Source organism: Nicotiana sylvestris, chromosome 10, assembly GCF_000393655.2.
Source record: "Nicotiana sylvestris chromosome 10, ASM39365v2, whole genome shotgun sequence".
Lineage (NCBI taxonomy): Eukaryota > Viridiplantae > Streptophyta > Magnoliopsida > Solanales > Solanaceae > Nicotiana > Nicotiana sylvestris.
Genome location: NC_091066.1, coordinates 109,501,360 through 109,518,099, shown reverse-complemented (window position 1 = coordinate 109,518,099; position 16,740 = coordinate 109,501,360).

Sequence of the window (16,740 nt, the reverse complement as noted above, 5' to 3'; positions counted from 1 at the left end):
GTAATAAAAAAAGACTCGACAAACTTAACTAGACTATGACAGACTCTAGCATCAAGTAAATGACTGAAATGAACAATAGACTCAAAAAAAAAGTCTTCAGGCAGCTCCTGAATGCAGTGGTCCTGGGTATCTGTCATGCTCAAACTCCGGTAAGTGGATCCACACCTGTATGAGAAAAGTTTAAACCAACACTGTGTGAGACAATAACACTCCCTACTGGACACATGCAAGACATAATTGAGGCTATTTTTGCAAATTGGCTTATTTGGCCAAAGGTTGGCTAGAAGTGCAAAATTTGGCTAAGACCCCGCAAAGGCAAGAACCTAAGGTTTACTAGGAAAACCGAACCCTATATGGGTTGCCTACGTATCACACCCCGAAAGACGAGAACCGGGTATGTGTAGTTCGGGCAGATTGGATACGGGCGAGAAATATAAAAAAAATAACTAATTTAGTGAAAATATATTTTTTTGAAAAATGATGAAACATGTAAAAAAAATTTTTTGAATTTTCTTTTCCTTTTTTTTTTTTGATTTTTTTTATTTTCGGAAAATGATGAAAAAGTGCAAATCCTTTTTATTTTTTGAATTTTTCATTTTTTTTCTTAACAAAAATGTGACAGAAAACATAACTGGGCCCTACTTGCTTTATTTTCACACTTCACTCTCTTTTTTTCCTTTTCCTTTTTCATTTGCCCTCAGCTATCATTGGTCCACCAAATGACCCTTTTACCCTTGAAAATTGCAACATGTAGCACATAGGATGCATCAGGATGGTCTTTTGTTTTTGGGCACACCTGTCCTAGACGGACCCAACCCATGTGTTGAGTCCCCAAAGTCAGATGCACATGATGCAAACAAATGTTCCTACTAGGGATCCGGCATGAGGCTGAGTTATTCTAAGTTCAAAACTTGGGTATATTGTTCTAGACTTGTGTACCCGAGCTGACAACTCGAGCTGAGAGGGGGCTACGTACCGGGAACCAAAAGGCCATCCGAATTTGTAACTTGTCCGAGCCTCTTCCTAATTTAAGGTATGACACTAACAGAAAAAGAGTCACGCTAGCGTGCACATCCCCGAAGATGAGAAGAGAAGGGTTTCGTAGCAGTTTATATACAGTTCAAGTAGTATCAAAGCGGTAAAAAACAGCATTTAGCACATTAGGCCCAAACATGTAATAAAAACCAGATAATAAATAAAAGCCAAATATAACAATTATTCTAAGCTCGAATTATTGAACCCTGAACTAGAGATTCTGGGTTCTTATCCCCAGTAGAGTCGCTAGAGCTGTCACACCTCCTTTTTTCTACCCCGGAAGGGGTATAAGGGAGTTTTTTCCAATTTAAGTGACAATCGAAATGGGATTATTTATTAAAATTAGAGTCGCCACTTGGAATAATTTATGGTATCCCAAGTCACCGGTTTAAATCCCGAATCGAGGAAAGATTGACTCGGTTTTACAGTCCGAGAAACACAGAAATCCGAGTAAGGAATTCTGTTAACCCGGAAAAGGTGTTAGGCATTTCCGAATTCCGTGGTTTTAGCACGGTCACTCAACTATTATTATTGGCCTATTTATTAAATTTTAAAACATTTTTGAAACCTACGTCCATTTATTAACCTTTTAAGTCGCTTTTAATAATCCAATTATTATACAACTAATTATTGATTACACATTGCGAATCAGGTCACGGGAACCGCACCCACGATCAACAACATGTTTATTTTAATAACAAGATTAAATTGTGGCCAGATCACATAAATGTACCCCCAGATTTTAGAAATTAAGCGTCACGACCACGTCACAGGAACCATACCCATAGCCATGACAATTATTTAATTAACGTGCCTAAAGCAACTACGAAAGTTCGAAGTATTTTCTAAACTAACTTTGTAGTAATGTGAGGGCCATATGTTATGGATTTTATTTGCATATGGTGCACCTCAATTTATTTTAAATAAAAGATTTGTATATTTTTGAAGGCAAACTAAAGATATTCCTACTTATAACTGATTTAAAAACTAAGTATCACAACCACGTCATGGGAACCGTACCTGTAGTTGTAATAGTTTAATTACGTGCCTAAACCAAACTACGAGAATTTGTCATTTTTATTTCTAAGTTATGAAATTAACACGAGGGCCATGTATGATTAAATGGTGGATGGCACACCTCGAACCATATAAACTAAATTTAATTAGTGGCATATTAAAACAATTTTATTATTAAGAAAATTTTGATCAAAGTTGCGCGAACGCATACTTCGAATTGATTTTTAGAATCGAAATTATTTCACGCGAACGTCTACACAATCACAATAATATTTTAAACGCGTCTAAAGACTTTTTTACAAATACTCATGAAGAAAACCAAGAGGGTCAAAGGCAGAGGATGAAAACTATTGAAGAAAGTGAATACAAATTAAATATTTGAGGACATCTAAACCAGCGGATGGATAATGCTTCTTAGCAAAGGTCTTTGCAGGAACAATGTGCACACGAACCACAAAAATTGATAGTGGCGGGAACATTTACAAATCATGTTCGCAAAACATTAAAATCAGAAACCATATAAACTAGCAGACTTTTAAAATTTTCTGCAGTGGGCATAATTCATTTGCAAGAAACGAGAATGGAAGATATGCCTAGAAAAAGCTAATAAAATGCAATATTGTAATAACACTCAGGTCAATGAAAGGTAAATCGGAAAGAACTCGTCCATTTGAAACTAATAAGTTGAACCTGTTGTTTTGGTAGGTACATACATACTCATTTGCATATGTACTAATCTACTCACTTTCCAGTTCAGGGGTCGTTCAACAAACTAAATCAATAAGAGGTAATTAACTTGTCCAAATGAAAATTGGAAATGGACTAAGACACTAATATATGTCAAGAAATTTAACTACAATAAGATATGAATCCATTTAACATTATTGAAATGCTTCAACCCAACAAATATAAACAGACTATGTAATAACTAGTCTTCTTTTAAAACCAACCAATTTGGAGTTTCGAACATTCACTTTAGTACAGACTAATAAAGTAGTATATACCTTCTTGCAGCAACATTGATTAGTACTTGATTAAGAATCAAATGAGCTATATATTCCAAAATACCAATTAATTAAGGCTCAAGTCATATTTAGCCACACAAAAATCAAACATCAAACATTAAAAGAACGAGAGAATAAGACCTGAGAATGCAAACTCTTTAATTAAATTCACTAGAATCAAATGAAAGTAAGTCTTGCAATGGAAATCTGAAGCGACAGCAGCCGAGAAGCAAGAACTAGCAACCATGAACGGACCTCGATCGGGGACGAAACCTCAGACGAACTCCCTCAATCGGCGATTCAAACCAGCCTCAAGCCTCGGTTTATAGCCATATTTTGTTCTGATTTTCCTTCTCCTCATGACCTGTGCGCGTGTGTATCTGGCAGCTGATGGTCGATTTTAGTGGGAGTGCTGATGTGTGTGCGTATGATTCTTGGGGGTGGATTTTGGTTGTCTTAAGTTCTCAGGGGTGGTCTGCCTCTATTTTTGTGAAAGAGAGAGAAGGGGGTGGACGATGGGGTAGTGAGTAATTGAATGGAAACGACTGGGAGTGGCGGAGGGACCAGCAGCTGCGGCTGTTCCTTTCGCTGCTTAGGTCTTAGTTTAGGCTGAGAAGAAGGTGAGTCAATGGGGGGTGGGATTTTTTGTGTTGAACGACAGACTCTCTCTTTTGTGTATAGGTTTAGGTTAGTTTTATAGGGTTTTTTTAGGTTGAGGGGTATGGGCCTAGGAGTTGTGGGCTTGGAAATTATGGGTTAGGTCCAGAAAATAGGCTTAAAAATGGGTCGTTTGAGCCCAAATTTTATTCTTTCTCCGCGAACGAGACTAAAAATACAATTTTATTTATTAATTAATCCTGCTTAAGTAAAATAACTATTAAAATAAGACTGACCGTTAAAAATGACTACAAAACAGTAATGAAACTATTTTTTGTAATTTTTATTTTCTTGTAATAAAATAAAGTAAAAGAGTAAAAATTAGTTGAAATAGCTATATTAGGCCTAAATTAAATATTTACATGCTAAAATATAAAAAATCTTGGAGAGGGTCAAAAATCACATGTCTACGGTTATCATTCCTGGATACTGAATCCCCGCGCTTCTAGCCTCTTATCTACAGTATGGACTATTCATAACCTTCTGCATTCTAGTATCTTGTACATTGTTCACCTTTTCCTTACTTACCTTAAAATATTGCCTCGCATTCTTCTATCTCTTTCATAACCTCTCTTCCACATCGGTATAATTTACCTCCACAACTTGAAGCTCTATTATAATACTTGCACCTCTGGTGCCTATAAAATTCGGTTGGAGCTCCATATTGAATTCTTATGAGGATTGGTATTTTTCTAACTGGATTTATCATAGAGTCATTATAGAATATGATTGTTGTGCTATCTCTCTTGAACCTCTAATATTAAGAGTGATTCTGTATATCCTTAATCGTGATTCTTCTGGGTCCAATAATCGTATTCCTGATTTACTTCGTTAATGTAACTCTTTAGTTTCCTCCTTTTTCTGATTGGCCTTTATGTCGGCTTAAGTTATCTCCCAGTCTATGGTTCATGGTATTAGCTATTCTGTTTAGCCTTTCATGGGCGCTGAGGAATATGCGTGATACAATCCTTTAACAATTTAATCCTTTGTTTATGACCTGGGCTCAATTCTTTCTTTAAACGTATACCAGAATCTTCTACGGTTGTATATGCTGCATGTATAAAACTCCAAACCCTTAAGTACATTCATAACGTAACAAACTCTGGATCATTGATCGAATAATTTCTTTCGTTCTATCTTAGCTTTCTTTCAACATAAGCTATTACTTTTTCTGGTCTTTCTGCCCCCTTGTTGCATCCATACTTAGCTTATCTTAGTGCCCACACTTGCCAGAGTTTTCGTGCAACTCATTTGATCTCGAATATTACTTTTAATTTTACTTCCCGTCCCTTACCCACTGTAAGTGCCACTTTCCTTTGGAGTGCTTACAATGTTGTTGTTAAACTGTTGTTATGTGACCATTTCCTCTTTAGGTCGTTGCGCTTAGGTTGAAGCCTTCTTCCTTATTTCCTCAGCTAGTCTTTCATTGTAGTACTTAGGTATACCCCTTGACTCTCGTAAAGATGTGAGCTTATTACGGACCTTTTGATGTCCTTCCTTGCCTATAATCATCTGTAGTTTCTTACCTTCGTGCCCTTGTGCTTGTAGGGTTGCTTTTGAATTGATATTTTGACTGTCTTCCCTGTGGCACTTTTTTTATCTCCGTAGCACTCATACGGTACCTTTAACTACCCCAACTCCTATTTGAATATATCTCAAGTATTATAATAACATTACTGCGAGGTTGAATTCTCCATGTTGGGGTTTACTATATTTATCTTGCATGATCTGCTGATTTGTCTGTAACTTCTTGTCTAATCATGACTAAGCTCTTCCTGAATCAACTACTAACTACTCGTTGGCCCATTCTCATATCAATATTCCGCGTAATCTTTCTTGGTTTATTTCCTTGTCATAACTTACCTCGCGTACTGGCTCCTTATCTATCAATAACATCCCGTGTAGGAACCCTTACTTACTTTTTTTTGACGTCGTGCTTACATAACGTTCTAGAATTATAGCATATCTGTAACATTTGGATAAGTGCAATCCCTTTCTCATTTTTTATCTCATTCTTCCTTTATCATTCTATATCCCCCCCCCCCTTTAGGGGGGGGACTAAGACTTGGAGCTATGACGACCTGCCTATAGATGTTTGTCCTCTTCATCTTTGGCGTCCTTTCACATCATCCATAACCCTTACTCGCATTGCGGTAATTCTTTTGTACCAAGGATAACAAAATTCCTCACTCGCGATGGTGACACTTAGTGTAACTGGCACATACAGTCCCTTAAGTTTAACTTTGCTCATATTGCTTGCTTTAGGGAAGCGTCTCCCTGAATAACTATTCTCTGAATTCATCATATATCTTCTTCTGTTGTCCATTCAATTATTGCCGGAATGCAATATGAAATTCTCATGATGTTGACTACTATCAAATCACTTAATTTCTAATTCTTGTTTAGTTTATCTTGTTCACCAGTCTATACTGAGTTCTATTATTCTGGGGTCTAACTTTTCCTTCTGCTAATCAAGTTAGAGTCGCGAACTTATTTCTTGAAGTGAGGATGTGACTGTATGACCTATACTCTTTTGTTGTCTTAAAATCCATCACCTTTTTTCTCTTTCTTCATTTGACTATAGGTTCTGTAACGCTCTACCGTTGTCATCCATGTATCACATCTTACTCATAATTCTTCCTTATATCTCTTCTGATTACTCTGCTAATATTTCTGCCTATCCCTTTCTTGTGAAAATTTCAACACGACATTCTTTTGCTCTTAGACATCCTTGCTTCATTCTTCAACTCTTCGGGTTGCTCAACGTCCTCGCTCTACTAGGGACGAGAGTCATGCATTAGAACATTTGCAATATCCTTCGTAAATTCAACTAACGCAAACAATCCATCCATCATTTTAGGTTACTCTAACCCCAACCATATCCAGTTATCTCATTCTTTTCTTAAGCCATATCCGTTAGCTCCCATAGGGCAAAATTTAGATTGGTGTAGCGAATTGCGCATACCTCTGTTACTATTGAAGGTAACTCAAAATGCTTATATCCCTCTTCCTGCATGGTAAATAAGTATAATCTTCATCAGCTGGGTACCTCGTACCCTCTCTCACCTTGCTTCCTTTACTTGTTGAAACTTGTATTTATCTTCTGGATCTCTCATTGTCTTTCACCATAAAAATGGGTAGATATTATTGCCTTAAGACTCCTTATCAAGAAGCTTATACGACTTAGTTTACGCATGTTGTGTTGAAGACCACAAATTTATTCATCATAAGCATCATGAAAAATCGAGTTCCTCTGACTCAACTCTTTCTGCATCCACATTCAATCTCTTACCAACCGTCTTTCTGGATGTAGGCATCACCTTATTATGAATAAGATAGAGTTTAGGAAATTGAGTTCTTATAGCTGATGTGACGACCCGTCCAATCGTCTCATGAGTTACCGCTCTGTTTTCCCCATTTCTGCTTCATTATGCTTTGTTATCCGTGTTTTATGTGATCCAAATTGAGTAGTTTGTGTTCGGTGTGGATTTGGTAAGAAATGAGACACTTAGTCTCTTTTAAGAAGGTTTAAGTTGAAAAAGTCAACCGGATGTTGACTTATGTGTTAGAGGGCTCAGATGTAAGTTCCGATGGTTCGGTTAGCTTCGGGATGTGATTTATAACTTAGGAGTACGATCGGAATTGGTCTTGGAGGCTCGGAGTAGAATTAGGCCTAAATTGGCGAATTTAGTATTTTGGCGATTTCCGGTTTGTTGGCGAGATTTTTGATGCGAGAGTCGGAATGGAATTGTAAGAGTTGCTATAGCTTCGTTATGTCATTTGGATGTGTGTGTAAAATTTCAGGTCAATCGGACGTGGTTGGTTGGGTTTTTGATCGAAAACGTATTTCGGAAGATTTCTCAAAATTAGGATTGAATCCGATGTGTTTTGAGTAAATTGACATTGTTTGAGGTGCTTTGATGATTGGAACAAGTTTGAATAAGGTATTGGGTCATGTTGGTGCTTTTGATTGAGGTCCCAAGGGCCTCAGGGTGAATTTGGATGGTTAACGGGAAGATTTTGGACTTAAGAGATCTCATAAGTTGCTGCTTCTGGTATTTCTGCACCTGTGGAGTTGGGGAACGCAGGTGCGGTGCCGCACATGTGGAGGGGAAGCCGCAGATGCGAGAGTGGAGGGGTGAGCAGTTTCCGCAGAAGCGGTCAAGGTGGCCGCATCTGCGAAGCCACAGATGTGGAATTTGCCATCGCAGATGCGGTTTTGGCTAGTAAGTGAGTGACTGCAGAAGCGGTTGTTTGGGCTACATATGCGGTACCGCAGGAGCGGTGGTGGGGTCGCAGATGCGAAAACCCCTGGGCAGAAAGTTTATAAGTTATTTCATCCGCGATTTTGAGCCATTTTTCCTCCATAGCTGAGTATTTTGAGAGCTTTCTAAATGTGATTAAAGAAGGATTCAAGGAGAATTGATTGGAGGTAAGATTTTTGAACCTAAAACGTGATTCTATTGTGAAATCAACCTAGAGATTCCTGGAACTTAAGCTAAAAAATGGAAGAACTAGGGCTTGGGTTTTGAGTTTTTGATTTGGGATTTGGAGGACCATTTGGGGTCGAATTTGAGAACTTTTGATATGTATGAACTCGTGAGATGATAAGGAAACCAATGATGTGAAAAATTTTGCGTTTCAAGAAGTGGGCCCGGGGCTCGAGTTTTGCTAATTTCGGGATTTTTGATATTTTTCGATTGTTTTCACTTGGGTTTTGTTTCCTTAGCATATTGTGACGTATTCATTCTGATTTTGGATAGATTCGACGAGCGTGAAGGCCGATTCGAGGGGCAAAGGCATCGCGAGCTAGAGTAGTACCCAATTCGAGGTGAGTAATCATTGTAAATGATGTCCTTAGGGTTTGAAACTCCGGATTGCACATCGTAGTGCTATATTGAGGTGAGACACACGCTTGATGATGAGCGTGGGGTTGTTTATGATTGGGGATTGTGACTTGGTCCGTCCTGATTGATGATTTTACCGCGTATTTGACTGAGACCTGTTTGTTATCATCATGGTTTGGGCTGATTGTCATATTTGGGCTTTGTGCCAACTATTTGAACCCTCCGGGGATTTTTATCACTATTTCCTCACTGTATTGATTTATTACCTGAACTTAGTCTTGTTGTTTTTCACTGTTTTACAACTCATCCACTCTTACTCAGTTTTGAGACTTAAATAATATTTTTAAACGATGTTTTGGGCTGAGCACTACTGTTTTACAAATGCCCGAGGGGCTTATGATGATTTTCTAACTGAGTGCGATCGAGGGCCTGAGATATTCTTATACGCCACAAGGTGGCTTGAGTGATGTGAGGCCGAGTGCCGAGAGATTATGCCACAAGGTGGCTTGATATAGAGCTTGGGCCGAAAAGGCTCCTCCGGAGTCTGCACACCCACAATTAGCGCGGGTACCCATCATGATTTGAGAGTGAGCCCGAGGCCTGATTCTGTACTGAGAGTGAGCCTGAGGGGTAGATATTGTACTGAGAGTGAGCTCGAGGGGATGATACTATTCTGAGTGACTGTTACTATGCCCGAGGGGCGGATTTCTACTTGTTATTTACCTGTTAAATTACCTGTTTTACTTGGTTTAAAGGAATTTCATTTGACTTCTTCAGGGAATTACTGCTTTAAGTGATTTTACTGCTTGATATAGAATTGCTTTGTGCCTTTACATGTTTTCTTGCTTTCATCCATTATATATGATTATTACTAACTGAGTCGGAGTACTCACATTACTCCCTACACCGTGTGTGCAGATTCAGGCATCGCAGAGTCCGCTCCTGAGAGCTGATCCTCCCAGTCCAAGTAGTGTTTTTGGAGACTACGAGGTAGCTGTTGGCATCCACAACCCTCGTGCCTCCCTTATCTTATTACTTTTATATTCTTCAAACAGTTGTACCAGATATTATATCTAGTAGACTCGTATCAGGATCCTTAGTTGCTCATGACTTGTGACACCCCGGTTTGGGTTGTGTCGGGATGGTTTCTACTATTGTTATCGTTATTTCCGTAAATTATGGTTATTATATCATGTTTTAGAACTATTTACGGTATTTAACTATTTAAAAGAGGTGTTCTGTTTTGGTCCGGCTGGCCTTGTCTTCACGAGAGGCACCATCACGATTGGGTTCGGGGTTAGGGTCGTGACAGATGAGCTCTACCACACGATCTAGTGTAAGAAGAAAGAATGACAATCCTAAATGCCATGTAGCCTCCTGCTTATAAGTGTGGTGCACGACACACCCATAAACAAGACTCTCCTAAACATGGCTTGTAGACTCCCTAGGACAAAACTGCTCTGATGTCATGACCCAAACCAATGGGCCGCGATGGGCACCCGATACCTTACTCAACCTGTAAGTCTGGATAACTTTGTAAATCATGAAATAATTATAGTGTGCACGACACACCCATAAACAAGACTCTCCTAAACATGGCTTGTAGACTCCCTAGGACAAAACTGCTCTGATGTCATGACCCAAACCAATGGGCCGCGATGGGCACCCGATACCTTACTCAACCTGTAAGTCTGGATAACTTTGTAAATCATGAAATAATTATAGTGTCATGCATATGCGTATGAATGTCATGTCGTGCATAGGTACATGTTTCATAACATCATCAGGCCTCTGAGGGCATCCCATCATATCATATCGGCCATTGTGGGCAAAATCATCAATGTATACCAACTAATCAGGTGGTGGTGCATATAAAATGACGTAAACTTTTCCCATATCCCATATACATATATACGCATATATAATTCCATCTGGTCATGGGTCAATGTACATGAATGCAATACATGAGAAGTACGTCAATAAAATCTTTCAGAGTGTCATAAGACCATCCTTTAAATAATACCATGAAGTAAACTTTATCAGCTTGTGTATTTTCTAAGACCCATGAATAGATGATAGAATAATATGATACATGGGGAATCGAGAATATATGCACCCCCAGTATCTCTATGAATAAAGTCATTTATGAAAAACGCGTATTTTGCTCATTTCAATTGTATCGTATGGATCATGCCAAGGGAAAAAAAGGATAGCCTTAACATACTTGAACCGATTCTCTTTTTTGAAAATACGTAACAACGGATTGAAGTAGGGAAAAATCTGTATGATATTCTTGAGAAAGATTGTACCGGACTTTCTTTGAATTAGCATTTCATGTTGGACCTTGTAGCATTTAAGAGAATTTTATGTTTGGACATTGTAGAATTTAAGAGAATTTTCATGTTTGAATATGGTATCATTTAAGAGAGTTTCACATTTGGACATTGTATGATTCCAGGGAGTTTCACATTTTGGACATTGTATTATTTAAGAGAGTTTCATGTTTGGACATTGTATGATTCCAGAGAGTTTCACGTTTTGATCATTGTTATCTCTTTGTAATGGTATACAAATGTTGTTTTGCTGATTTTTTTCAAGGTTTTATACTCCTCTAATAAAGACACCAAGCAATATTTACGTGTAAGCAAGATAAAGCTTTTCCTAGTGACTCATTTTGCATAATTTTGTCACATTGGTTGACCTTATGCCATGTGGCAATCTCAACAAGACTCTTATCCACTTAATACCATAATTATCTCCACCATTAATCAATTATCCACATAATTAAGGAGTATGTCAAATTACTTAAAATACTATCCACTTTTAACATACCTTATGCACCTTACTATCATGGCCACGTGGTACCTTATATGGTACTAGTCCATTATTATCGGGTATTTTAGCTCGGGTCATATTTTATCCCAAAATGCCAAACTTGAACGAAAATTCATTTCCTTTGACTTGCTTCCCCTCTCACCTTCACGAATTTGCTCATTATTTGTTTAAAATAGCATAATTCTTATAATCTCCAAATAATCTCTTCCTTGGACTGATGTCAGTTATCTTACGACAAATTCAAAGTACAATACTATAGGGTGTAACATCATCGTAATTTAATACTGCGAAGCGTAACATCATCGTAATATAATATTGTGGGGCGTAATATTGCGGGGCGTAACAAAAAATCAGTCGATGATTGTTTAGACAACACAAGAGTGTAAAAGTCAAAACTAGCACCATTCTTTTCAAATCACTTTCTTCTAACCATAAGGTCAAAGGTAAATGTGTTACGCTCAAGTGAAGCTTTGCTTGAGACACTTTCATTCATTACTACTATTTAAACAAAAACATAAAGAAAACAGACTCAAACCCTTAAAAAGGTTGTCATGCCATCCATCATCGGGAAGAGCCACCCGGTTCACACAAATTCCACCTTTGGAAAGAACCGTGGGCTTATTGATCACGAAAACATATAAAAGTAAGAAGGTACAAATTAAAAAAGAAACTACTAAATGAAAATAAGAAGCTATGCTATTAAGGAAAATTACAAAAGAAGTTACACAGTAAAATACAGAAAGTAAACTGAATATGTACAATAGGAGATTGAGACGAATATACATAAAAGAGGAATGGATATATACATGGAAAGGTAACTTTATATACATACATAAATTGAAAAATAATGAAAAGTGAAAAATAAATGGTAATGTTATATACATACCAAAGGTGGAAAATAACGATAAAAAAAAATAAGTATCATAATTACATTCAGTCACCAAATCAATCAAAATAGTACCACCCCCCAAAATAAAAACTAGCATTGTCCTCAACGCTAAAAGCAAAAATAAGATCAAAGAGGAGTTAGAGAATAAAGAATATCCCTATGGTTCCTCTGTCTACATGGGGTCACTGGCTGGCTCCTGTGGCTGGCCTGAGGCACCTCCCTCGGAGTCCTCTAACTCAATCTCCAAATCATCAGTCTTGGGAATCACCCCTCTTCTCATAGGCTCTCTATCAGCCTCCTGCTCTGGTACCTATGCTACCTGAGCCACTGGAACTGGGTCCTCCAATAGTAGGTCCAATGGGATGTCGCCATCTATTCTAGTCTTTTCCACCTCCTTCCTCGGCAGCTTTACCGACTCCTTGGAAGCCCGAGTCTTCTTCATCTTCTTTGTTTGTTTGCTCAGGTCCGTGATTGCTTTTCCCTGTGCCTCCAAAGTGGCCATAATTAGCTTTTGGTTTTCTAGGAGCTTCTTTTGATTGTCCAGAAGCTCCTTAAGTTATTCTTCTACTGAAGCAGGCACCTGAGGCTGTGCTGGAGCTGACTAAGCTACCACTGTGCTGGATATGACATACAACTTTGTTGTAGCTGCCTGCATCCAATTGTTGATGCTGGACAGAGTCTGGTTAACCCTCAGTAGAGTGAGAGGGTATGCTGATGAAGAGGGTACCGAAGAAGGTATAGAGGTAGATGGTCCGGAAGGAGGATGAGGCATGGCAGTGGGAGGCTCGAAACTAGTGGCCACCACCCTGTATCTTCAAGCTGGCTAGTGGAAGTGGAGGCTTTGCCCTTGGAGTTGTCGGAACCCTAAAGGCGGTACCAGGAGAATGGCCTCTTTGGTTTCACCTTCGTATCAAAGTCTCTTCCCTCGACTTCCTAATCCTCTAGGTACATGGTGAGGAAGTTTGGGAAAAGGGTATGAGTTCTCATTCTTGTTGACCACTTTGGTGATCACCCTGGACATAATGTTCCCAATATTGATTGGGTACCCTGCTATGATAGCCCCACTATAATAGCCGGGAGACCAGCATATCACTGTCATGTGTAGTGGGGTCTAATCGGCTGCACATAAACGTTTCCAACCCTTTGCATCAAAGCTCAATGTGTTCCTGTAGATTGGGACCCCAGGTGTTAGCCAAGCTGGAGTAGTCCCTAAGAGAGCAATCACTGATGCCATCCATGGGCGGGCTAACTCATCCATAGCCACCTTCTCTACATACAAGGACTCATCATCATCATTAAACCCAACATAGTCATTCAGTGTCTTGTCATCAAATCTGATCTTTCGGTTTCGCACCTTGGTCACATAGGTGCCCCTTTTGATGTGGGCAACGTTGGCATAAAACTCCTTGACCAAGTGCTCAATGGCCTCCGGCAGCTTGCTAGTGAAGAATTTCCACCCCCCTCTTTCATCAAATTGCCTCTTCACATTGGGGTTGTGTGGTAGAAGATCTTTTTCTATAAAATGCCTCTCATGTGGGAGTGACCTCTGAGGCCACCACTCCCAAAATTTGTGGCAGGCTTTCTCACTGACAAATCTTCTTGCCACACCATCAGGCTCCTTGTTCTCTCAACCCTCCTGCTTAGGTGTCACCATCCCTCTCGTCATCAGGGATCTCAACATCTACATCAATTGGGTCTTGTCTAGGTGGAGAAACTAGAGGATAAGCTGATGCTGAAGATTTACTATTTCCTCTAAGCCATCAAACGACTTAGAAGAAGTAGGAGAAGTAGGGGAAGCTGGGGGTGTAAGCTCATCTCTTAACTGAAATCTCCCCTAGAAGTCTATGGGAATATAGGTTGGCATTGAATTCCCTTCCAAAGCTTCCTGGGAAGGGACATACTCACTACCCTCAGAATCAGATGCGGCTCTGTCTGCAGTTTTGGTTGTTTTCCGCAACTTCCCTATCGATTTCTGGACCGCTAAAGGTAATTTGGTCCTTCTTTGACCTCCTCTTCCCCTGCCTCGGGAGGATTCAACCCTCCCTTTTTGTGCATCAATGGCACCTCTAGATCATACCATTATTTGCAAAAAAATCATTGAAAGATCATTAATGTTGGTGTTAGAAGAATCAACAAAGAAACACAGATGAAAAGTTGATAGTGTTTCACAAGCACAGATCCGCTGACAGCAAAAAAAGGAGAGCGGCCGCGAAATGGGTACCGCTGACAGCGAAAAAGGGTCATGGCCGTGGAGGAGTGGGGATCAGAATATGTGGTACCACTAAGAGCGGAATTTTGGGCACGGCCGCGAAAGTTGAACCGTTGTCCGCGGAAAAACAAACGCGGTTGCGGACCCAATTTGACACTTCATAGAACTTAAATTCTGATGTCCGCGGAAAAAGGAATTGCGGCCACGTAAAGTAGGCCACTGTCAGTAGAATTTCCACCACTGACCGCGGAAAACAAACCATTTTTAACTCAAGCTTCATATGAACGCTGATCGCAGAATTTCAGTCGCGACTGTGGAATTCAAAAATTAAACGGGAAGTCCTAATGTTTCACTTTTTCTTGCTATAAATGGGTATCATAAACACCACTAACCCTACTAGACATCAACTAATTAACAACCAATTAACCCTAACTAGTTTAGCATCAACTAATTAACAACTACTTAACCCTAGTTAAAACTAAAACAAAAGAGGAAGAAGTTAAAACTAAAAGAAAGGAAAAGCACAGATTTAAAAACAATGTGACAATTGTAGCATACTAGTTGTTTGATGTATGTTGGAAATTGACTTCTAATTTGTGTTAAGCAGATTAGGGCTCAATGTAGAGAAGATGAACTATAACTTCTTTCTTTTGAGAATGAAAATTGCGAAAAGGGTAAAAGGAGGGGGGCCTTCCAATTTATAATAAAATGTTAGGGCCCACACTAACTTACCTAGAGCAGCCACGGAATTCCACCGTGGTCCGTGTATTGGCTGTTCTAAAGAGCTGCCTGTTCAAAATTACCGCTGAGAGCGGAAAAGTAGACGCAGCCGCAGAACAAGGTCCACTGACTGTGAAAAGGCCACCGCGGACATGGTTTAAACTTCAGAGAGTTCACATTTTGGACTTTTTCAAGTCTACATCTGCTACCAAATTACGCCCCCGCAAAAAGCTTCTGTTGACCGCGAATTTGGAGCACGGTCAGCGGTCCAAATGCACACTTAGCCAAATTTTCCAGTATTAGTCTTGTACTGCATCAAAAATTCCTACACAAATCTCACAACCAGTTAGTCCAAAACAAAACCTACACTAAAAAGAAAATCAAAAGAAGAAAATTAAAAGCACATGGGTTGCCTCCCAAGAAGCGGCTGATTTAACATCGCGGCACGACGCATGTTACCATCATCATTTGAAGTTGATCAAGGCCACCACGTGGTTGTCATCAAATTTTCCCAGGTATTGTTTGACTCGGTGCCCATTAACTCTGAAAGCTTCACCATTTTTATTCTTCAAATCAAGATCACCAAATGGCGTCACATGTACCACTTCAAAAGGGCCACTCCATTTTGAATTGAGCTTTCCCGAAAACAGTCGTAACCGAGAGTTGAATTAGAAAACCAAGTCACCCTCTTTGAATTCCTTGCTCCGAGCATATTTGTCATGTAAGTACTTCATCTTCTCCTTATACAAGGGTGAGCTGGAATAGGCATGAAATCTAAATTCATCAAGTTCATTGAGTTGCTCTACCTCGAGATTTGTTGCAACATCCCACTCAAGATTTAACCTCTTAAGTGCCCATATGGCTTGTGCTATAACTCAATTGGAAGATGGCACGCCTTCCCAAATACCAACCGGTACGGAGACATACCAATTGGAGTCTTATAATCAATCTTGTAAGCCCACAAAGCATCATCCAGTCTCCTTGACTAGTCAATTCTATTTGCACTGATAGTCTTTGACAATATAATTTTTATCTCCCTGTTGGAGACCTCAAATTTTCCACTAGCCTGGGGATGATAGGGAGTTGATACCTTGTGATTGACACCATACTTTGCAAGCAAAGTGTCAAATGCCCTATTGCAGAAATGAGAACCTCCATCACTGATGATTGCCCAAGGAGTGCCAAACCGTGTGAAGATATTTTTCTTGAGAAACGCCACCACACTCTGGGCTTCATTGTTGGGCAAAGCCACAACCTCAACCCACTTGGAAACATAATTAATGGCCATTAGAATATAAGTGTTGCCACGTGAACTCACAAAAGGCCCCATGAAGTCTATTCCCCACACGTCAAAAATGCCAACCTCAAGAATAGTGGTGAGAGGCATTTCATCCTTCTTTGAAATTCCACCACTCTCTGACACTCATCACATCTCTTGACAAGCTCACCAACATCTTTATACAGAGTAGGAAAATAAAAACCATAACTAAGAACCTTTGAAGCAGTTCTCGCCCTGCCATGATGACC